Source organism: Chrysemys picta, chromosome 4, assembly GCF_011386835.1.
Source record: "Chrysemys picta bellii isolate R12L10 chromosome 4, ASM1138683v2, whole genome shotgun sequence".
NCBI lineage: Eukaryota > Metazoa > Chordata > Testudines > Emydidae > Chrysemys > Chrysemys picta.
This window is the reverse complement of record NC_088794.1, coordinates 64,271,957-64,297,059: the sequence shown is the minus strand read 5'-3', so window position 1 is coordinate 64,297,059 and position 25,103 is coordinate 64,271,957. Positions and strand designations below refer to the sequence as shown.

At 41.0% G+C, this 25,103-nt stretch overlaps 1 long non-coding RNA gene across 2 annotated transcripts in view; it reads right to left on the bottom strand.

Moving 5' to 3' along the window:
- Positions 1 to 23,600, bottom strand: part of LOC112058751 (uncharacterized) — a 158,839-nt gene extending 135,239 nt beyond the window's left edge. Inside the window, exon 1 of one of the 2 annotated variants that reach the window (XR_002887919.3) lies at positions 23,278 to 23,600. This is a non-coding gene — a long non-coding RNA (uncharacterized LOC112058751). The remainder of the gene's footprint in view (positions 1 to 23,277) is intronic. The other variant, XR_010600561.1, reaches the window with a different exon arrangement.
- Between the last annotated feature and the right edge of the window lie 1,503 nt (positions 23,601 to 25,103).

Below are 25,103 nucleotides of genomic sequence, written 5' to 3'. Positions count from 1 at the left end.
ATATCGGAAGGACAGAACAGATTGTGCAGGGGAGTGGCACTATATGTGAAACAAAGTGTAGAATCAAATGAAGTAAAAATCTTAAATGAATCCACATGTTTCATAGAATCTCTATGGATAGTAATTTCATGTTGTAATAAGAATATAACAGTAGGGATCTATTATCGACCACCTGACCAGGACAGTGATAGTGACGATGAAATGCTAAGGGAGATTAGAGAGGCTGTCAAAATAAAGAACTCAATAATAGTGGGGGATTTCAATTATCCCCATATTGACTGGGTATGTGTCACCTCAGGACGAAATGCAGAGACAAAATTTCTCTATACTTTAAATGACTGCTTCTTGGAGCAGCTGGTACAGGAACTCACAAGTGAAGAGGCAATTCTCGATTTAGTCCAGAGTGCAGGATCTGGTCCAAGAGGTAACTATAAAAGGACTGCTTGGAAATAGAGAACATAATATAATAACATTTAACGTTCCTGTGGTGGGAAGAACACCTCAACAGCCCAACACTGTGGCATTTAATTTCAGAAAGGGGAACTATGCAAAAATGAGGAGTTCTTTTAGTTAAAAAGAAATTAAAAGGTACAGTGATTAGAGTGAAATCCCTGCAAGCTGCATGGACGCTTTTCAAAGACACCATAATAAGAGGCCCAACTTAAATGTATACCCCAAATTAAAAAACACAGTAAAAGAACTAAAAAAGAGCAACCGGGGCTTAACAACGATGTAAAAGAAGCAGTGAGAGATAAAAAGGCATCTTTTAAAAAGTGGAAGTCAAATCCTAGTGAGGTAAATAGAAAGGAGCATAAACACTGCCAAATTAAGTGTAAAAATGTAATAAGAAAAGCCAAAAAGGAGTTTGAAGAACAGCTAGCCAAAAACTCAAAAGGTAATAACAAAATGTTTTTTAAGTACATCAGAAGCAGGAAGCCTGCTAAACAACCAGTGGGGCCCCTGGATGATCGAGATACAAAAGGAGCACTTAAAGACGATAAAGTCATTGCGGAGAAACTAAATGAATTCTTTGCTTCAGTCTTCAAGGCTGACGATGTTAGGGAGATTCCCAAACCTGAGCCGTTCTTTGTAGGTGACAAATCTCAGGAATTGTCACAGATTGAAGTGTCACTAGAGGAGGTTTTGGAATTAATTGATAAACTTAAAAGTAACAAGTCACCGGGACCAGATGGCATTCACCCAAGAGTTCTGAAAGAACTCACATGTGAAATTGCAGAACTATTAACTATGGTTTGTAACCTGTCCTTCAAATCGGCTTCTGTATCCAATGACTGGAAGATAGCTAATGTAACACCAATATTTAAAAAGGGCTCTAGAGGTGATCCCAGCAATTACAGACCAGTAAGTCTAACGTCAGTACCGGGCAAATTAGTTGAAACAATAGTAAAAAATAAAATTCTCAGACACACAAAAGAACATAAATTGTTGGGCAAAAGTCAACATGGTTTCTATAAAGGGAAATCATGACTTACTAATCTATTAGAGTTCTTTGAAGAGGTCAACAAACATGTGGACAAGGGGGATCCAGTGGACATAGTGTACTTAGATTTCCAGAAAGCCTTTGACAAGGTCCCTCACCAAAGGCTCTTACGTAAATTAAGTTGTCATGGGATAAGAGGGAAGATCCTTTCATGGATTGAGAACTGGTTAAAAGACAGGGAACAAAGGGTAGGAATAAATGGTAGATTTTCAGAATGGAGAGCGGTAACTAGTGGTGTTCACCAATGATCTGGAGAAAGGGGTAAACAGTGAGGTGGCAAAGTTTGCAGATGATACTAAACTGCTCAAGATAGTTAAGACCAAAGCAGACTGTGAAGAACTTCAAAAAGATCTCACAAAACTAAGTGATTGGGCAACAAAATGGCAAATGAAATTTAATGTGGATAAATGTAAAGTCATGCATGTTGGAAAAAATAACCCCAACTGTACATACAATAGGATGGGGGCTAATTTAACTACAACTAATCTGGAAAGAGATCTTGGAGTCATCGTGGATAGTTCTCGGAAGACGTCCACGCAGTGTGTAGCGGCAGTCAAAAAAGTGAACAGGATATTAGGAATCATTAAAAAAGGGATAGAGAATAAGACGGAGAATATCTTATTGCCCTTATATAAATCCATGGTACGCCCACATCTTGAATACTGCGTACAGATGTGGTCTCCTCATCTAAAAAAAGATATACTGGCATTAGAAAAAGTTCAGAAAAGGGCAACTAAAATGATTAGGGGTTTGGAACGGGTCCCATATGAGGAGAGATTAAAGAGGTTAGGACTTTTCAGCTTGGAAAAGAGGAGACTAAGGGGGGATATGATAGAGGTATATAAAATCATGATAGAGGTATATAAAATCATGAGTGGTGTGGAGAAAGTGAATAAGGAAAAGTTATTTACTTGTTCCCATAATATAAGAACTAGGGGCCACCAAATGAAATTAATGGGCAGCAGGTTTAAAACAAATAAAAGGAAGTTCTTCACACAGTGCACAGTCAACCTTGCCTGGAACTCCTTGCCTGAGGAGGTTGTGAAGGCTAGGACTATAACAGGGTTTAAAAGAGAACAAGACAAATTCATGGAGGTGAAGTCCATTAATGTCTATTAGCCAGGATGGGTAAGGAATGGTGTCCTTAGCCTCTGTTTGTCAGAGGGTGGAGATGGATGGCAGGAGAGAGATCACTTGATCATTACCTGTTAGGTTTACTCCCTCTGGGGCACCTGGCATTGGACACTGTCGGCAGACAGGATACTGGGCTACATGGACCTTTGGTCTGACCCAGTATGGCCATTCTTATGTTCTTATGCTGGGGTTTAATACTGACTAGGAAGGAAGAGTGCTACCTTCAGCCTTACAAACACCACATCCAGCAGCATCTAGGTGCACCTTGGAGATTACCTACCCAACTATTGATCTGACCCAACCCAATTTAGCTTGTCAGATCTCAGAGGATAACAATACAGATGAATGGGTAGAGGTCAAGTGTATGCATGTAGGCAGAATGGGGTGGGATGTGGAGTACGTGAAGATGAAAACTAAGATCTTCCAAAGCTAAGGCCATAGCAAGTTCTACCAGCGAAAAGAACGGCAGGAGCAGATGTGCAGGAAACTAGACAACTTTGTCTACCTGCAGAGAAGGCCATCCAGTCCCCTAGACGTATGACATGCTACTCCATACCCCCACCTCCTTCTTGAGTCTTGCTGCTAGCGTTTCAATGCCTTTGCCTAGCTCAGTGGTTCCCAAACTTGTTCCATAGCTTGTGCAGGGAAAGCCCCTGGCGGGCCGGGCAGGTTTGTGTACCTGCCACGTCCACAGGTTTGGCCGATCGCAGCTCCCACACACATTTCCCCCACCTTTGGCCAAATCCTAAATTCTATAATCTATGGGAATTTGCTGAACAGAGAATTCAAGATTTGGCTCTTTTTTCTTCATATACTTTAAAAAACCAGGTAGGCAATATAAATAAAAAATAGGGAGACTGGTATGTAAACAGTGCTCATACAAGTCAAAAGATGATCATGTTTCATGTCCAAATTTTCTATCCAGTTCTTAATTCCTATAAGGAACGTATAGAACACAAATCTTTTTGTGATGGAAAATCTCTGAAATCACTCAGATTCACAAGAAACTCACTGCAGATTTGCTAAAAAGTTCACAAACCTTTAGGCAAACCCAGGCTAAAGTTTCTGATTTGTAATGAAATACAAATCCAAATTCACACCACTCTACTCTCATAGATCTTAATCCTGACTTGCAAAACCCTAGTTTGTTCCTGGCCTGGTTCTGCCTTGAGCAGAAACAACTAAACATATGGACTTGTGCCAAGCTATGAGGCGATGTTCTGATTTGAATGGATGTCTAAATGAGGATTGTTAAAAACAACAAGGAGTCTGGTGGCAATTTAAAGATTAACAGATTTATTTGGGCATAAGCTTTCATGGGTATTGTTAGACTGTCATTTTACATGTGATCCCATCTAGATTTTCACCAAGGTCTCAAGAGATGAAGAGCTCTTGCATTAAACCACTGTCTCTTTGCAAACTAAAGTAAATTTTTACTTTCTTTAAAATCCCAAATCAAAGGAACTCCAGGCTGACAAAAAAAGAAATCAGCACTGTTGTAAAAATTGTGTTACACAGTATGAATCAAAATATTATCCATGCTAAGGAACAGGTCTGCCTAAGGCATGATTTATGTGTACTTCAGATCCCACACAGGAAATAAGCCTAAAAATTATAGAGGAGGTCACACAGTAGGCAAAAGTCAACTTAAGGTTAGAATTAAAACTTTAAAAGTGGGGAGGGAACAATCCATATTTAAGTACATTCCACTACAATTCAAACTAAACTAAACTGTGATTTCAGTAAATTCTGATATATGTATATAAAACAATTGAAATCTGACTATATAAAATACTGAATATGCTAAATCATGTTAATTTTAGCCATATGGAATCCTAGAACTTAGATGACTATACCACCCAGTCCATTCCCCTGACAGTACAGACTGAGCTCCAAGACAATATTCAGTACATTTCATTTTTATCTCCATCTTTCTTGACATTTCATAACATAATGCTAATTTTTCAACTACTGTAAAATATACTATCCATGCTCTCACTGATAAGCAAGAAGTTGCTTTCTACTACAACTATAATTTAACTTGTAAAAACACATATACAAAATACTACACGAAGGAGTAATACACTAAGGAGGGTTCATGCATTTTTATTAACAAAAATATTAGTATCTACTAGGGTGTCAAGCGATTAAAAAATTGCGATTAATTAATCGCTGTTAATCGCATGATTAATCGCACTGTTAAACAATAATAGAATACCATTTATTTAAATATTTGTGGATGTTTTCTACATTTTCATATATATATTACAACACAGAATACAAAGTGTACAGTGCTCACTTTATATTTATTTTTTATTACAAATATTTGCACTGTAAAAAACAAAAGAAATAGTATATTTCAATTCACCTAATACAAGTACTGTAGTGCAATCTCTTTATAATGAAAGTTGAACTTACAAATGTAGAATTATGTACAAAAAAATAACTGCATTCAAAAATAAAACAATGTGAAACTTTAGAACCTACAGTCCACTCAGTCCTACTTCAGTCAATCGCTCAGAAAAACAAGTTTGGTTACAATTTGCAGGAGATAATGCTGCCCACGTCTTGTTTATAATGTCACCTGAAAGTGAGAACAGGTGTTCACATAGCACTGTTGTAGCCGGCATCGCAAGATACTTACGTGCCAGATGCGCTTAAGATTCATATGTCCCTTCATGCTTCAACCACCATTCCAGAATATATGCGTCCATGCTGATGATGGGTTCTGCACGATAACGATCCAAAGCAGAGCGGACCGACGCATGTTCATTTTCATCATCTGAGTCAGATACCACCAGCAGAAGGTTAATTTTCTTTTTTGGTGGTTCAGGTTCTGTAGTTTCTGCATCGGAGTGTTGCTCTTTTAAGACATCTGAAAGCATTCTCCACACCTCGTCCCTCTCAGATTTTCTAAGGCACTTCAGATTCTTAAACCTTGGGTCGAGTGCTGTACCTATCCTTAGAAATCTCACATTGGTACTGTGACATTCTATACTGTGGGGAACGTACTGTAACTCCATATTCCTCATTTTCATATAATCGTGATCTTACATATAAAGCATGCCTTGTAAGGTATCAGGGGAAAGCTTATGATCTGCTGAAAGTCATTTCTCTATCCATATATATGTATCATTAATGCATATGAAGGTATGAGAATTGTGTTGTATGGTGGTCACTAAAACATGGCATAAATTGGGGAATCAGCCAGATATTAGCTCCCCAGAGGCAACAGCAAGGAAAGTAACCAACATCCGGGTGGGATGTCAAACAACTCATCAACAGCCATTGTCCAGCAAGAGAGCTACAATGCAATGACTCACCTGCATGAGGCCACACCAGGGGAATTGTTCAACCTTGCTTGGAGAGACTCAGCAATGCCCCCCAGACATGCCTGGACTTGTGCTCCCCAAGCACATGGATTGAGGGTATAAAACAGACAGAGTGGACACATACTGGGTCCTTCTCCTGTCCCCACCTTGCTGCAAGCAACTAAGACGCTGAGAAGAAGACAAGACTCCAACAGAGATTGGCCCAGGTTTAAGGAACAAACCTATATATTAAGGACTGCAATATCCAGTGGGGTGAGAAAAACTGCTTAATCTAGATGTTGCCCAGTCTAACAGGGTTGAGAGGTTAGACTGTGTGCTTATATTTTATTTTGGCAACCAGTCTGACTTTTTGCCTATCACTTAATATCACTTAAAATCTATCTTTGTAGTTAATAAATTTGTTAGTTTATTCTACCCGAAGCAGTGCATTTGGTTTGAAGCGTGTCAGAGACTCCCCTGGGGATAATAAGCCTGGTACATATCAATTTCTTTGTTAAATTGATGAACTCATATAAGCTTGCAGTGTCTAGCAAGAATAACTGGACACTGCAAGATGGAGGTTCCTAGGGTTGTGTCTGGGACCGGAAATATTGGCTAGTGTCATTCGGTTGCACAATCCAAGGAGCAGCTTACATGCCAGAGGCTGTGCGTGAACAGCCCAGGAGTGGGGGTTCTCACAGCAGAGCAGGGTAAGGCTGGCTCTCAGAGTCAAGGATTGCTGTGAAAGTGTTCTTAAAACAAACATGTGCTGGGACATCATCCGAGAGTGCTATAATATTAAATATATGGCAGAACGCGGGTAAAACAGAACAGGAGACATACAATTCTCCCCCAATGAGTTCAGTCACAAATTTAATTAACGTATTATTTTTTAATGAGCATGTCCTCTGGAATGGTGGCCGAAGCATGAAGGGGCATATGGATGTTTAGCATATATGGCACGTAAATACCTTGCAATGCCGGCTACAAAAGTGCCATGCGAACACCTGTTCTCACTTTCAGGTGACATTGTAAACAAGAAGCAGGCAGTAGTATCTCCCATAAATGTAAACAAACTTGTTTGTCTTAGCGATTGGCTGAACAAGAAGTAGAACTGAGTGGACTTGTAGGCTCTAAAGTTTTACATTGTTTTGTTTTTGGAGTGCAGTTATGTAACAAAAAAAATCTACAGTTGTAAGTTACACTTTCACAATAAAGAGACTGAACTACAGCACTTGTATGAAGTGAATTGAAAAATACTATTTCTTATCATTTTTACAGTGCAAATATTTATAATTAAAAATAATAATGTAAAGTGAGCACTGTACACTTTGTATTCTGTGTTGTAATAGAAATCAATATATTTGAAAATGTAGAAAAACATCAAAAAATATTTAATAAATTTCAATTGGTATTCTGTTGTTTAACAGTGCGATTAATCGTGATTAATTTTTTTTATCGCAGTTAATTTTTTTGAGTTAATCGTGTGAGTTAACTGCAATTAATCGACAGCCCTAGTATCTACAATAAATTAATTGTATTTGGCCAAATATGAGGCACATGAAATAACAGTCTGAAAACTGAAGATGCTCTATTAGGAAGCTTGTTTGTAATAATTAGGTTTTATACTGGTTTTCTTTGGGAAAAACATCTGACATGATTATGATTTTGGTGATTGTTATCCTTTTCATTCATCAACTTATTAATAATATCTGGGTTCTACACTCTGTTGTTCCTTTCCTTTTAGTATAAGATTTTAAATCAAAATACATGTCCTCAGGGGGGAAAAATCCTGTATTATATTTTATTTAAACAGTTCAAGAATCATACATGGCTCTGAATCAGATTAGTTGTGATTTATAAGTACCAGCTGAGTTCAGTACAGTAGGTTTTGTCCTAGAATCCAGGCTGCTTTCTATTTCTTTCATTCTTATTTCTATTTCTTTACAAATGAACACAAGAGGGCATAGCTCTCTGCAATCCTGAACTAAGCTGATGGCATTGAATTCCGTGAATGTACATTTCTAAAATTTAAGATTATTACTCCACCTGCCAAAGGTCCAACTGCACGATGCAACTATGCCAAAGTAAGAGAGAAAAAAGTAGATCAGGAATCTTAAAATAAATTGCTTTTAATAGCATCAGGATCATGAGTCAGTAATTCTGATGCACTCTATATAACTTAAAATATCAAAATGTGAAATAACATAGGGTTTCTGTCATGTGACAGAAGTAAATTTGGGTCTAAGGGGCGGGAAAGATGAGAAGTGTGTGAACCTACAAGCAAAAAACACTTTGCTCCATGAAATCAGACAGCAATAGGGAATTATTAATTTCTAAAGAGATCGGCTATAATACTATATTAAAAAGCAAGGCCAGAGTGTGAAGGGGAAATGATCTTGCAGCTAAAGCAAAAATAAGGAGACCCAGATCCATTATATTTTCCTCTTCCGATTTTCCAGACCACTTTCTGTTATTTCAGTTACTTTAAAAAAAAATGATTGGGACTGAATTTGTTTTTAGTACAAAGATTGTCAAACTTTTGATTTTTTTTTAAATCTAGTCATTTCTGTGCTATCCAATCGTGATTAAAATGCTCCATCTGGATGTGCTTTTTTATGCTCTCGGATAACTCAACAGTGGATTTTAAAACTTCAGTCTTGCCATGTTTGTAGTCTTCAGTGATGAATGTGGATTTTACTGAGTAATGAGAAGCAATTAAAACTGTATACTGAATCTGTGGAATACTTTCATTTTCCTTAAAAGAAGCTAGCAAGCACTGAGGCCAAACCAAGAACTTCTGTGCTGTGCCACACAGGATGTTAATGTGAAGCCAAACGTCACAACATACTGCATTGTGCTGTACATGGCTTACTCAACCCCCTGTACTGCACTGTCAGATGGATCTCTATGGCTGTCAAGGAAAGAGCAGGATTTGGCTTTGAAAACAGTCATCTATATATATATATATATACACACACACACACACACACACACACACTGACTTGGTATGACTTACACTGACTTCTGGTTCCCTCTGTGCATAGGCTGCTACAACTCAGTGACTCACACCCATTAGCTACAATGGTATCACTTGCATCACTTAGGCCTGGTCTACACTAGGAGGTTATGTCGAATTTAGCAGCGTTAACTCGAATTAACCCTGCACCCGTCCACACAACGAAGCTATTTATTTCGACATAGAGGTCTCTTTAAATCGATTTCTGTACTCCTCCCCGACGAGGGGAGTAGCGCTAAATTCAACATGGCCATGTCAAATTAGGGTAGGTGTGGATGGAATTCGACGCTAATAGCTCCGGGAGCTATCCCACAGTGCACCACTCTGTTGACGCTCTGGACAGCAGTCCGAGCTCTAATGCTCTGACCAGCCACCAGCCACACAGGAAAAGCCCTGGGAAAATTTGAATTCCTTTTCCTGTCTGGCCAGTTTGAATCTCATTTCCTGTTTGGACATAGTGGCAAGCTCAGCAGCACTGGCAACGATGCAGAGCTCTCCAGCAGAGGTGATCATGCAATCACAGAATAGAAAGAGGGCCCCAGCATGGACTGATCGGGAAGTCTTGGATCTGATCACTGTGTGGGGCGATGAGTCCGTGCTTTCGGAGCTGTGATTGAAAAAACGGAATGCGAAGATCTACGAGAAGATCTCAAAAGCCATGATGGAGAGAGGATACAGCCGGGGTGCAACGCAGTGCTGCGTGAAAATCAAGGAGCTGAGACAAGGGTACCAGAAGACCAAAGAGTCAAACGGACGGTCCGGATCCCAGCCCCAGACATGCCATTTCTACGAGGCACTGCATTCCATTCTAGGTGCGGCCGCCACCACTACCCCACCACTGTCCGTGGACTCTGACGATGGGGTATTGTCGACGGCTGCTTCCTCGGAGCTGTTCGCGGACGGGGAAGATGAGGAAGGAGATGAGGAGGACGAGGCAGTCGACAGCGCTTTCAACGCTGATTTCCCCGACAGCCAGGATCTCTTCATCACCCTCACGGAGATCCCCTACCAACCCTCCCAAGGCGGTAACCCGGACCATGAATCAGGGGAAGGATCAGTAGGTAAGTGTTTTAAACATTTATTTTGAACAGAATAGGAATGGTATCTTAACAATGGGTTTTTCATGATTAGTTTGCCCTAGGCGCTTTAGTTTTTAGTCCTTGCCGGTGCAGCTACTGGAAAATTCTGTCAATATGTCCGGGGATAGAGCAGAAATCCTCCAGGGACATCTCCACGAAGCTCTCCTGGAGGTATTGTGAAAGCCTTTGGATCAGGTTCCTGGGGAGAGTGGCCTTATTGCGTCCTCCATGGTAGGAAACTTTTCCGCGCCAGGCTAGCAGCAAGTACTCCGGGATCATTGCCTCGCAAAGCATGGCGGCATACGGCCCTGGTGATTCCTGGCATTCACGCAGCATGCACTCTTTCTCTGTCTCTGAAATCCTCATCAGAGTGATATCACTCATGGTGACCTGCTTTGAATTAGGGGAATGTTAGTATTGGGACTGATTGCCTGTTCCTTTACATAACTGTAACCGGCGGTTTACAGCCACGGGGTGGAGGCGGGACAGGGGCAGCATGCAGAAATCTCTCCCAGGAACAGCCGCGAGAGGGGTGGGACAGGGGCAGAGTTCATGCTGGCCGGATTGCCCGCAGCAGGAACTGGACAACACTAGGAGCATTGCTTGGAATGTGAAAGGAGGGCACTGCTATAAATTAAGCTTTAAGCAGCCAAAAGTCTATGGCTTACCATGTCCGCCTGCTAGCCGAATTCCGTTGTCCGGCCCCGCTTGTGTGATCTGTACAGCAAGACCCCAGGCACTCAATGGGAAGGCCGAAAATTCGACCTTGTACTGAGTGCGCATGTGACAGGTACTGTGCCTGGTCTTGTTCACAGAGAAAGACTATATTCATTGTTCACAAAACTGTATCTTTGTGAGGAATTCACTCCCTTTTTCCCATCCCACAGCTGCGAGTGTCTCCTGAGCTACCCCGGCATCCCCCTCCCAGAGGCTGGCGCAGATCAGGCGATGAAAGAGAAGGACACGGGACGAGATGTTCTCAGAACTTATGGGCTGCTCCCGAGCCGAGGCGGCACAGCAGACCCAGTGGAGGGAGAACATGTCGCAATACCAGCGATCACACAGAGAACGGGAGGACAGGTGGTGGCAGGAAGACCAGCAGGCGACTCAAACACTGCTTGGACTAATGAGGGAGCAAATGGACACGCTCCGGCGCCTTGTAGATGTTCTGCAGGACTGGAGGCAGGAGGACAGAGCCCCGCTGCAGTCTATCTCTAACCGCCCTCCCCCGCCACAAAGTCCCATTCCCCCCTCACCCAAAGTCTCAAGAAGGAGGGGCGGCAGGGGCCGTGAAAACAGTCCACCCCTGCAGACTGCTCTAGTAGCAGAAGGCTCTCATTCCCAAAGATTTGATAAGTCCTTTCCTTCACTCCAAAAGCACCTCACCCAAGCCCCCGTCCCAGTTTCATCCCCTAACAGTGTAGTTGTTAATAAAAAATACATTTCTGTTAATTACTGTTTCCGTCATGTTCTTTTAGAGGAGAGTGTGTTTGAAGGGGGGGAAGGGGGTTGGTAATTGGAGAGGACAGTCACCTTTACCAGGGTACAGTCATGGGGGCAGGTTCAGCAGAAGGTCACACACACATTGCAGTCACTAGGCACCCTGGTCAGTCTGGGAGGTGGTTTTCATGTTCTGTGTGGGGGGGCTATGTGAGTTTGTGGCGGGGGAGGGCGGTTACAGATCTTATGCAGCGGTCCTGAGCCTGGATGACAGAGCCATGCAGCAGGGGATCTGTAACCGCCCTCCCCCGCCACAAAGTCACATAGCCCCCACACACAGAGTTCCGAAAAAGAGGGGTGGCAGGCTCCGTTGAAACAACCAGTCCACCACTGCGGACCGCTCTAGGAGCGGGAGCCTGTCATTCCTCGAGTTTAGAAGTGTCCTTTCCATCACTACACCCGCTCCCCACCACAGTCTGCGTCCCAGTTTCAACACTTTACCACGAAATCCTTAATAAAGAAAACTGTGTTAATGAACAAATTTTCATTTATTTTATTTTTAAAGGTGTGTTGGAAGTGGGGGGAGGGGGTTGGTAACTGGAAAGGATAGTCAACATTAACTGGGTAAAGAAACGGGGGCAGGTTCAGCTTCTGTTTAAACAAACTTAATAGTCACAGGTTATCCTGCTCACTGTGGAACCTAGCTTTCAAAGCTTCCCGGATGCACAGCGCATCCCGCTGGGCTCTTCTAATCGCCCGACTGTCTGGGTGGGCGTAATCAGCAGCCAGGCGATTTGCCTCAACATCCCACCCTGCCATAAACGTTTTGCTCTCACAGAGATTGTGGAACACACAGCAAGCTGCAATAACAATGGGGATATTGGTTTCGCTGAGATGAGAGCGAGTCAGTAAGCTTCTCCATCTCCCCTTCAGAAGTCCAAAAGCATACTCCACCACCATTCTGCACTTGCTCAGCCGGTAGTTGAAGAGTTCTTTTTCACTGTCCAGGGCGCCTGTATAGGGCTTCATGAGCCAGGGCATTAGCGGGTAGGCTGGGTCCCCGAGGATCACTATAGGCATCTCCACATCCCCAACAATTATTTTGTGGTCCGGGAAGTAAATACCTTCCTGCAGCCATCTAAACAGACCAGAGTTCCTGAAAACGCGAGCGTCATGAACCTTGCCCGGCCATCCGACGTTGATGTTGGTAAAACGTCCCCAATGGTCCACTAGTGCTTGCAGCACCATTGAAAAGTAGCCCTTTCGGTTAATGTACTGGCTGGCCCGGTGGGCCGGTCCCAGGATAGGGATGTGAGTTCCATCTATAGCCCCACCGCAGTTTGGGAATCCCATCGCAGCGAAGCCAGCTATGATCACCTGCATGTTTCCCAGGGTCACTACCTTTGAGAGCAGTAGCTCAACGATTGCGTTGGCTACTTGCATCAGAGCAACCCCCACGGCAGATTTGCCCACTCCAAATTGGTTCTCGACTGACCGGTAGCTGTCTGGCGTTGCAAGCTTCCAGAGGGCTATGGCTACTCGCTTCTGGACAGTCAGGGCTGCTCGCATCCGGGTGTCCTTGCACTTCAGGGCAGGGGACAGCAACTCACAAAGTTCCAGGAAAGTTCCCTTATGCATCCAAAAGTTTCACAGCCACTGTGATTCATCCCAGACCTGCAGCACTATGCGGTCCCACCAGTCCGTGCTTGTTTTCCGGGCCCAGAATCACCGTTCCACAGCATCAACATGACCCATTGCCAACCATGATGTTCATGGCGTGGGGTCCCGTGCTTTGTGAGAGGTCTGTGCCCCTCTGAAACTTAATGTCCTCACCGCGCTGCCATAGCCTCCTTGCCCAATTTCTCAGCATCTGCCTCTGAAAAAGGTGGATAATAAGGTGCGAGCTGTTGACAACGGCCATAACTGCAGCGATGATCGCAGCGGGCTCCATGCTCGCAGTGATGTGGCGTCCACGCTGTCAATCACCAGAAAAGTGCGCGAACTGATTGCCCGCCGGCGCTTTCACGGAGGGAGAGCGGGAGTGAGGGTTGAATGACAACAGTTACCCAAAACCACCCTTGACACATTTTTTGCCCCAGCAGGCATTGGGGGCTCGACCCAGAATTCCAATGGGCAGCGGGAACTGTGGGATAGCTGCCCACAGTGCACTGCTTCCAATGTCGACGCTTGCCCCATTAGTGTGGACTCACAAAGTTGAATTACTGTCCTTAGTGTGGATGCACACGTTCGACTTTGTAATATCGGTTCCACAAATTCGCTTTAAATAAAATCGAACTACTCTTGTAGTGTAGACATAACCTTACACATCATCTATTTCCAAGGAACTGAGTGTAAGGGTGCATCCACGCTACAAAGAAAGGCGTTTTCTTACTATGTGATAGATAACCTGTGGTAACTAACACAGGGTAAAATCCTAGCGAAGACAAGGCAGTTTGTACTTTTCACACGTTCGCAGGTTGAGGTAAACAAAGAATTGCCTTGTCTTCGCTAGGATTTTACCACACGTTAGTTACTACATTATAAGAATATGCGTTTTTTCCCAGTGAAGACAAAGCCTAAGGGAGTCTACATTGGTGTAATTTAAATAGTGAAGGCCTGGATGAGAGGCTTGAGTCCAGAAAATGTGTAAGCTAATATAGGGGGTGGCACTAATTCCAAACTGTAAATTCTCTGCTTTAGAAAGGAACCTTTAGTGAATTAATCTAGGTATTTGGGGATAATAATATTTCAAATATTGTTTTTTGTAGGAAGCAGAAATTGAATATTTTTATAGGCTCATGGAGAACAAAAAGCTCTCCAGTTGGCTAAACCAGGAAACACCAGCAATAATTCTAGTCTTAGTATTATTATTCATTCACATTGAAAGGACATTAGGATCAAATCCTGCCTCCCAGGGCCAGCTCCAGGCACCAGCTTAACAAGCAGGTGCTTGGGGCGGCCATGGGAGAGGGGCGGCACCTGCGGCAATTCGGGGGGGGGCAGGTCCCTCGCTCCCTCTAGGAGCGAAAGACCTGCCGCTGAACTGCCGCCGCCCGATCGCGGCTTTTTTTTTTTTTGCTTGGGGTGACAGAAATGCTCTGACTCCTTCCTCAGGACCACAAACGGGTAATCAGTGTGGGTGTTTGTTGCATATGGAGCATAGGAGTTGGGGAAGCCAGATCCACAAGGGCTCTCTACAAAGCAAGGCTTGGGGAGAGGAAAGAGAATGTACAGCGCCAGATGATCTGCGGCTAAATGGATCCACAATGCATTGCTAGCCATGGAGTAGAATCACAGGAGTAGTAGAGGCTACCTCCCAGGAAAAGAAGTAATAGGTCACCTAGTCCAGTGCTCTCAAACTGGGGTATGTGTCCCCCTGGGAGTACGCAGAGGTCTTCTAGGGGTTACATCAGCTCATCTAGATATTTGCCTAGTTTTACAACAAGCTACATAAAAAGCACCAGCGAAGTGAGTACAAACTAAAATTTCATACGGACAATGGCTTGTTTATACTGCTCTATATACTATACATTGAAATATAGTACAATATTTATATTCCAATTGATTTATTTTACAATTATACGGTAAAAATGAGAAAGTAAGCAATTTTTCAGTATGACTGTGCTGTGACACTTTTGTATTTTTATGTTTGATTTGTAAGCAAGTACTTTTTAAGTGAGATGAAACTTGGGGGTAAACAAGACAAACCAGACTCCTGAAAAGGGTACAGTAGTCTGGAAAGGTTGAGAGCCACTGGTCTAGATCATCTCTTGTTCCTACCAGGCCTTTCCTAGTGCTTTATCTTGTCTAGCTTTAAAAGGACTTCAGTGAAGGAGTTTCCCATGGAAGACAATTTCATCCCTGTTCCACTGCTGAGCAGAGCACAGGGACTAACAGGGAGAAGCAACATTCCACCCTGATCATGGTCAATTCAGCAGAGGACTGAGCTACCTCTGAGCCACCATGGCAGCCAGAAATAGCCAGTACATAGGAATGCCTAGCCACCCTTGGCATAACACCTGCGAATTTTCCCCATAAATCACATAGTGGCATGAGGCAAGTCACAAATTTTGCATTAGTTTCCATTTCTGCGAATGGGAATAATCTTTATTTATACCTCATTATTTAATATTTTCAAAGCACAAAGAGCTATAACTGTAAGTATCATCATCACTCCAACTCCATCATCACTATATATATATATATGTTCCTGCCTACTCACACACAAACAGATGCTAATGTCTCCTGAAATCTTTCAAAAGCCTTCTATTTAGAAGGCATGTTGCTCATATAAAAAAATCTCAACTGTGGGAAGTCTGTTTGTTTTGTTATAAGAACTTCAGTAGTTTAACATATACAATATGAGGAAAGAGCAGATGACATGGTTAGCTCCTTTTGTTAAAGCCTACGGCTCAATCTTCAAACTCCACAGTGCGACTGGGAGGGGAGGCAACACATGCCCTATGCCTCCCCCAATTCTGCACTGGCCGGGTGGCTGAACTGGCCTCCTACCCAAATCTGAGCAGCCAACGGGCTGCATTACACCAGCTGGAACAGGCCCCTAGAAATCTTTCTGAGGGCCGGGAGTAGGCGAAGTACATCATGCTCTCACTATAGCCCCAACCTTTCTGACCTCCTTCACATCCTTCCCTCATCCTAGAATGCATACTCTTCAAACCTATGTGGCCTCTGCTACCTCCTTCAGAGTAATTTTAGGATCACTTCACACTGCTCCCTTGCATATACAAGTTTCCCATGAACTTTAGTGGAATTTTCCATATGTGAAATCACCTTTAATATTCACCTCACATTCTCTGCCTATATATCATTTTCTGTATTTCTCTAACCTAATGCTTTTTCTTGCTCAGTGAAAGAAAGCAAGATTTTTAGTTTTACCTGCTTCTGCTGCTTATTCACCACTTCCACCGATAATCCTCTATTTGTTTATTCCCAATTGACTAACATCGAATTTTTAAGGTGCGACAAGCCAACAAATTATGGATACAGCACCTCTTTGAAACATGTAGGAGCAAGTGAACTTTCAGAGATACTGGTTTCGCATGAGGCTCTTTGAGAACAGAAAACAACAGAAGAAACACAGAAAATTCTATTCTACACAGAATAACGTCTGAAGAAAAAACGTTAATTACATTTCTTTCAAGTATCGATAAGGATCAAACAAAAGGAAATCCACTGTTAAATACACCCCACGAGAGCATGCTGATTGCTACAAGTAGCAAAGGTAAGAGGAAGGAATAATTCAACAGCACTCAAGTTATTTTAAATGTCTGACTCCCATGAGTTCCTCCCCAATTTTAGGTCCCCAGCTAGGACTACTTGGTTCCAACTGTAGGAGACAGCCCAGCATGCTATGTCCCAGTGAGTTAGGGGCTAAACTGAACCACCAAACTCAACAATGAGATTCATATCTATTGTATGAGCCTTCATGATCACTGGTACGAGAAATTATACAAGTTATCCGCAAGTACTGCCCCAGAACAATGGACTATTTTTCTGAGGGTTTTCTAATTTTTTTTTTAATGGAATGAAAATATTGTTTTAAAATACTGAGTTAAGTATTGTTAGGAAAAATATTTAGGAGGTGTATTTGGGTTATGCTTTATCATTGAAATCAGTTATACTAGATTTTATGATTAATAATGAGATAAACTAAGGCAGTCAAATCCACACACAGTTATTCTGTCTCAAACAAGCATTAGTGACAAAAAATTAACCAAACGCCCCGTACTGTTTACTTTAGCCAAGTGCATTCTGTCCATTTTGCCTCACTGTTAGTAATGCCTGAAAGGTAATAAGGCTCTGCAGCTACTTTAGTAACAATGACCAGATCAGTACCAGGCTTCCAGAGTAGAATGCAAAATTAAAGGAGTTAAAGAGGTGGGGGGTGTGTGTGGCAAATAGGTGGAGCAAGTTATCACAACCAAAGAACTTACTATTTCTTCCAATTAAGTTAAACAGTAGTATACAAAATTGATAAGTAAAGCAATCTTCTAGAAGATGTATCTGTTCTCCAAAAGTTACAGTCATAGGTATTAGAGTTGTCAGAACAGTCATACTTAGCTACTCCAGTAATAACATGTTTAAACTTTGCCATAAAAACAGAATTAAATTTTTCTGCTTTTAGAAGTTACCACAACAGAAGAAGTAATAGTTTTTAAAGAAAAACAAAGTTCACATCAGTCTACATTAGTTACTGGCCCTGTTCTCTGAAATGCTATATGTTATCTTGCACATGTTTGTTTTTATCTGTCAATGTGGTTTATTGTTAGGGAAGTGTAGTATCAGCTGTCTTTTCCCTGCCATCAAAGCTACTTCATTAAAGTTAATAGTGTTTGACTTCTAGAAGATCTTTTTCCAAGGTAACACAAAAAACTTCTGCTCTCAGTTATTTTTCCAGCAGTAAAGGCACCAAATGGATGTAATAACCCCCTTAATCTTAAAAAATCCATTGTATTAATCCACTGAAAGCATTTAAAAATTCTACTTGTCATTTATTATATGACCTTATCTGGGAGTGACCCTTTGCCAAATGTTCTAAGAGCACACCATCCGCTGGCAAACATGTTTACATGAATGGAAATCTACTTTGGTCTGAGTAAGACTACTGTATATTAGTTCCAATACACCTGCACTGTGTTTACTTAAGATACACTATCTTCCATTTAATTTTGCCACTTTTCTAAAATGCTTCATTTCAATAAATGTGAGTAGTTAAAATTGCTAAACCTTGTCTCTAGCCTATATTCACAGATCTTATTAACTAACTGGTTTGAATTAAACTGCATTCTAAGAATAAAATAACACTGGCTTTATTACTTGGTTTTGGCTCACATAATTATTAGCTAAGAAATTTTTTGACAAAACATGTTATTTAAAAACTCTTTGTACGTTTCTGAAACCTTATTCCTTTTTATGATCTAGTGTCCCTAATTTTAGTCCTCTCCCTCTACATCTTTCCTTATCTCCATTTTCTGTCAGGTACTTGACAGGCACTCTATGAACACATCCATTTCAGAAATGTGGGGTTTTTTTAGTTAATTGGCATTGCTTCAGAGAAACTGGCATTAAATTTTATTGGCTTCAATTAAAAAGCACTGATTCAATGAATATCTATTAAATTAGTAAAATAAATCTGAGTTTGGAAAAGAAATGCGAAAACATAACCATACATACACATCCAAATATATTTGTATTGAAAAATGGTTTGGGTTAAAAGTGGATGAAAATAAGCTGTTTTAAATAAAAATCTGTTCATTTTCATAAAACCACTTAGGATCTGAGCATATTGGTTTTAATACAGTACATATGTATCCAATTAACTGTAAAAATTTAAATAGACATGACACATACAACCCTGAGCTTGTTCATGTAAAATGTGAGTCCTCTTAAAAATGATAAAATACATTAATTAAAATCAGCTCAAATGTAATCTAAAATGCACTAAAATGGTTTAATATATTAATAAACAGAAAACATTAATCCTGACAAAATCTTGCCAGACAGAAACTAACTAGTAGAGGACTAAGCATGATATCACTTTTTATTCCAGACACTACAGTGATATGGACGGTTATAAAAAGCTCATGCATAGTACTGACCTGTAGCAAAAAAAAGAAACCACATATTTTACACAAAGAAGTGGCCAAGCCTCTAAAATAGTTACTGCTGTACTGGAAAACATGGACTAGAAGTGGCATCTTTAGGGAGGGAATATATCTAACATTTAGAGCAAGGGAGTATGAATCAGGATTCATGGCCTCTACCACTGATTTGGTGTATGACCTTGGGAAAGTTACATCTGTACCTGTTTCCCCATCTATAAAATGGGTTTAATATTTACCTACATCACAGAGATTTGATTATTTGCTCATTAAAACTTGTAAAACATTCTTATCTTTAGGTGAAAATAGCTACAGAAGTATCATGTTTTATTACTAGAAAATGTAATGCTAGTTTTAATCTAATGGATACCAACAAGATGAGTATCTTTAGCTTTCCACTAGGACAGTCATTTACTACATGTTTGTGTTACAACTAGCACATACAAATATTAAATACTTCCACTAACTATCAGAGAATGTAAGAATCAAGTTTTCAGAGGATTCAACCCAGCTTCCAACTGAGCATGCACAATTTCGTGAGCAGAATAAGTTGCACATAAATTCTGTGCATGCTATCATTTGCACAAACAAATTAGAAAGTACACACAGCAAATTAAAGGCCACGTATTGCATATTTGAAACAAAAAGTCTCCATGCTGAGGTTTTGTTTTTCCTATTTGTCAGACAATTTTCCTCCCATATTTTAAAAGAAGTTGAAATTAACTTGGCTGTTTTTGTTAAAACAACTTTGTAGCATCTTATGAAGACATTTTATGCACCAGAATATTTAATAATGCCTAGGAATACAGCTTGTTATTTACCTGCTTATGCTGAAGAGCCAGATGTCAAAGGATGGTACCTACGTTTTCTGGGGTGTGGGTTTATTCTTCCAAAAACAGTGGCTTTTCAAAAGCTTCCCCATAATAGATATGTAGATTATTTTTCTATTAAAAATCACATCGTTTAATTTGGAGGACATGCATCACTATATTTAATTTTAAACTATATTTAACCTAATTTTTAATTAGATCAAATTTTAGGTATAAACTACTTGACAATCCCCTTACAGTTAACATTTTTGGAGCTAATTAACACTAATACTAAACCAACTACATGTATCAATACTGCATAAAATATAATAGTAACAAATGTAAATAAATATGGTTCCAGACTAAACACACACAATCAGTTAACGTGCATTTAAAACCATTGCTATCTAGCACAAGGGGGAGCAGTTGGGCAATGTTAACAATGGCACTGCATTGCAACTAGCTATTAAAGGCTGATCATGTAGGTTTAAATTAAGACCTGGTTTATTGCATAGATTATTTGCCTCCAGAAATCCTCTATCATTCTCTCAAAAAAGCACCAAATAAAATATAAGAGCCTGACCTTCTAAAAAAATATCCCATACTTTTCTTACTCTTATGCACATTTTCATTGATCTCTGAGTTACTGCAAACTGGCACACCTACAGAATCATGCCCTAAATAATAAAGAAAATTTTAACTGTTAACTACAACTGAAGTTTGGTTGCTATTTGTCCAAATTTTTATATCCAAATGTTGGTAGCAGAGTATTTACTTAACTGTCTAAATATCTAGCTAACTATTATTTAACTCTGGTAATGAAGGTACATCACAAATCTCAGCTTTTTTTATTTTCTTATTAATTTGTCATGTAAGACTGTAGCTGCTGCTGTGTTTAAATACAGTCCCTACAATCCTATCATCCATTGTGAAGCTATACAATTTACAACCACTGAGGATCTGCCCCACACTAGGTAAAACACTAAACACTGAAACACGAGGTAAGAAACTATATTATTGAATTAATAATAGTGCATGGAAAATGGTGAAAAAGCTACAGCAAGCAGACATAAGTCTGAAGTAGTTTAATAGGCAGGCAAGAGAAATGAGCAGCCTTGATCCAGTTGCAACCCAGAACTTTCATCAATAATCACTTTTTAGTCAATGAACTAAACTCGTCCAAGGAATTACACAACTGATGTATTCAGCCCTTATGCCTAACAACTGTAAGAAAGAAATAAGTGAAAATACCCAGTGAATACAGTCATTTATTCAGTGGCTCATCTCATTACTGTGTGCTCCGTATTAGGATTAGTTTGTAGGGAAAATTCATACTGCTTAAGGACCAATGCAAATCCCACTGAAGTCAAGATGAGTCCTTCCAATCAATTTAGTGGGACTCATACTGGGTTTACAGTGCTGCTGGCTACAGAGCAGACAGCAATGCAGCTGTTACGTTTTCAAAGCCATCCTCACCACTGAAAGGACTACAAACTTCATAATTTAAAAATATATTCTGAAAAATAAAAAAGCCTACATGAAAGTCTTAATTCCAGTTTTTCATCAACATTTGCATAAATAAATATCAAACCTTCAGCCTGATATTACTTTTTATATCACTGACAGACAAGCAACATTTAATTTCACCAGAATTGTTCTAAATTTCACCATCTATCAATACCGTGTATATATAAGGTCATCATTAGAGAAAGTACATAGATATCATTCCAGTGCAACAGAGTCCAAATTACACTGAGGGACCAGTAACTCAACCTTGTTTCATCAAGAAAGCCACATGATGTGTTATTTTTATTGGAGACATTTCAAAAACATTACAGGTAGGCCAAGTAATTCTGGCCTTTGTTCTGAGTAGAAGAGTGTAGATCTTATTTTTACCACAACAGGTGGTACCAAGTCTTTCATCTGGAAAGATTTTTCTTATTTAAATCCACAAAATGTTTTCCCCTTTTCTTTTTTAATTTGCTGCATGCTCTTGTAAAGAGAATGAAAGATTTAAGAGCTTTTAAACCAAACTATCTGTTAGAAGTTCCGAGCAAAGCCTTGATAGGGTCCAGCTTGCCAAGAAATGCACTTTTCACCAGTAAGCAGCCAAGCATACTTTATCCAGCTCTACAACCTTACATTTCTGTTGAAATTTACTCTATTTTTCCTTCTAATTATTCCTTGTGTTTGATGTCCAACATAAACAAAACATCTTTCATAAAGAACTCCCACCAGAAACCTTGGAAATCTAACAAATGCAAGGGATCACTCTGAAGTGCTAAGGTTAGAACGTTTGCACTGCCAGACAGACATAACCCCAGTTAGAACTGTTCATTATGGGGCCTCCATTTGAGCCAGAAGTGCCCAAACTTTGTATAACTGAAATTCACATTGGCAAGCTGCCAGAAGTCTTAGAGCTGAATCTAATGTAATTTGAAATATCTGTAGTTCTGCACAGATATAACATATAAACAACCAGTACACATGCAACAAAGCAGACTGCAGATGTACTCACTTTTAATATGGTAGTGTGACAAGTGGAGATTACCGGATTGAAGCTGGGTGAAACTTTTCTGCCTTTTTTTATATTTTATTTTATTTGCCGACAAAGGCAGATTTGGGTTGACCAAATTTGTGTCAATTTCACCAAATTGTTTTGTTTGGAAAAAACAAAATATTTTGACATTTTCAAAATTAAATATTGGGACCTTTAGATTCAAGGCAATTTTTGTTTCCAAATTTACTGCAATTTAATTATGAACGTATTGCTAAATTGCTAAAAACACACACACAAAAAACAAAAAAACAAAACGGAAAAAGAAAAATGTTTTATTTATGGGTGGAACAAAACATTTTGTTTCACCCCAAATGATTTTTTAACGTTTCAGTTTGCAGAGAGGATCTAAATATTTTAGTTTTGGGGTCAACCCGAAAATGTCGTCCGTCCCCCGCATTACTGCAAGTGACCAGCACAGCGCTGCCCTGTCCCTAGTGGGCAGACCCCTGTTGGGGGATTTTGCGGGTGGCTGCAGCAGCTCCCCTTTGCCGCTCCGGCGGGCCACGCTGTCGCCACAGCTGAATTGTTAAATGGGAGATTTTTAACAATAAATAAAAAGGCGTCAAGTGACATGTTAAAATATCTCCATGGAAACCCCTCAGCGGTGTGTGTGTGTTAAACTTCCTTACAATCAGTAGTAGCCCGCTCTGCCCAGGGCACTCACTACTCAACACACGCAGTGACCGCCTGCTCCCCCCGGGCCGCTCCGGCTCCCGGGCACTGGCGCCAGGGCGCTCGGTGTCAGCGGTGCCCCGTGTGGCGGGCCGCGTCTGCTCCTCCGGCCCCTCACTGCGGCTCTTACCCGGCCGAAGGGGCCGCTCCGCACTGTCCCGTCCGGCCAAAGGTCCCGCGGGGCCTGCGTCCGGCTTGGAGCCGGTCCGGAAGTCGCGGAGCCGCCGGCCAGGGCCACTGGAGAGTGAACGGGCCGGACCCGCCGCCGCTCCCCCACCAGGCCTGGGGAATCCGCGGCCCAGCGACCCCAGTCAGCCCACCCCGCTGTCTCTTTGGACCTTCCTCCCCTGGCTGCCTCCCAGCAGCAGCTCCCTCTTACTCCCTCACTGCCCCCCACTTTCCTCCTCTCCCCCTCTACGTTTGGGAGTTAGAAGAGGGAGGGAGGTATAATCCTTTCCCCCTCCCCCCCTTCTGGGGTGGCAGGTGGCCTGAGATGGGGGAAGAGGGAGATACTTAAGTCTACACGAGATAAGGTTTAAAAGTACAGCTCTACAGGTATAACTTTATCAGCAAACTCTCCCAGTGCAGATGCAGCTTCTACCAGCAACAAAGTGCTTTTGCCATGAGGGTTGAACCGGTTTGGTGAGCAAAAAAAGGTACAACTGCAAAACCACTTTTATGCTAAAATAATTGCATCCACACTAAAGCTGTTGCCCCCACCCCCAAAAAACACACTTCTGCCTGGCATTACTATACTGGCAAAAGTTTCTACTGCAAACCTGGCCTTAGACTGTAAGCTCTTTGAGACACGGTCTATCTTTTTTGTTCTGTGTTTGTAAAACACCCAGTGCATTGGGGTCCAGGTCCATGACTCAGGCTGCTAGGCACTACTGTGATACAAATAATAAATAATTGTCACTTCCAACACCCAAGAAGTGAAAATCGTCAATGAAAGGGCCCCTATTTCTGACAGCCTTGCCTTTTATAGGCAAGGCTATGGAAGCTCCACTCTGGCATGGTGTAGGGCATCCCCCCCACCCCTTCCATATAAGGGCAGCTGCCAAATATCTCTGCCATATTCCCAGCTTTTGTTTTTGCATGCTTGCCACTTTCCCTCCCTGCCCTGTCTACTATCTCTGACAGCCTTCCACGCATGTCACATTCTCCAACATGAGAGCATCCCTAGTTTTATTTTATGAAAATCAGCCACCTGAAACATACCTTTGTATCTAGTCCAGATTTTATTAAAATGTTTTGTTTCATACCATTGTCTTAAACACACTTCATTTTACTTATGTACAAATATAAAAATAAATAAGTGATATTTCCAGTTCAATCCAAGACAAGGTTTCAGGAGTGGGTGTTCTGCTATCATATTAGAAGTGAAGATCACTGCTTAGTAGATTCTTTACTGATCCCCGTTAGAAAAATCACCAAATATCATTCTCAGGAGGATACACCAACATGTCAGTTTTCAACAGGTGATACCAGATTTCAGCACAATACCAACATCTCATAGCTTTCAACAGCTCTTGCTTCTGTTCTGTCACTTTCCTCTTTCCACTACAACTTTCCCACAAAATTCTTTCAACATTGGCAACAAGACCAAAAAAAGTACTGAGATTTTGTTCATATGGTCACTTCCTCTAGTAGTGGTGAATTTCTTTCAAAAATTGGATATCATAGGATGAAAGTGTAGCATGCCTAATTACTAAGACAAAAAACATTTAAGAACAGACATTATGCAAAAATAGAAATCTCCCAAAGATAGTTAATGAGAAATTAGTCATTATGGTTTTTTATAAATATGTAACTGTAGAAATCTTAAAATATATGGATTTGAAGAAACACTGGCAACCTGTGTAGGCCCCAGATTTGCCCTAGCAGTATTTGAAAAATGTTATAGTCCTAGGGAAGTATCCTTTCATTTCTACATATCATTTATTCTAAAAATAT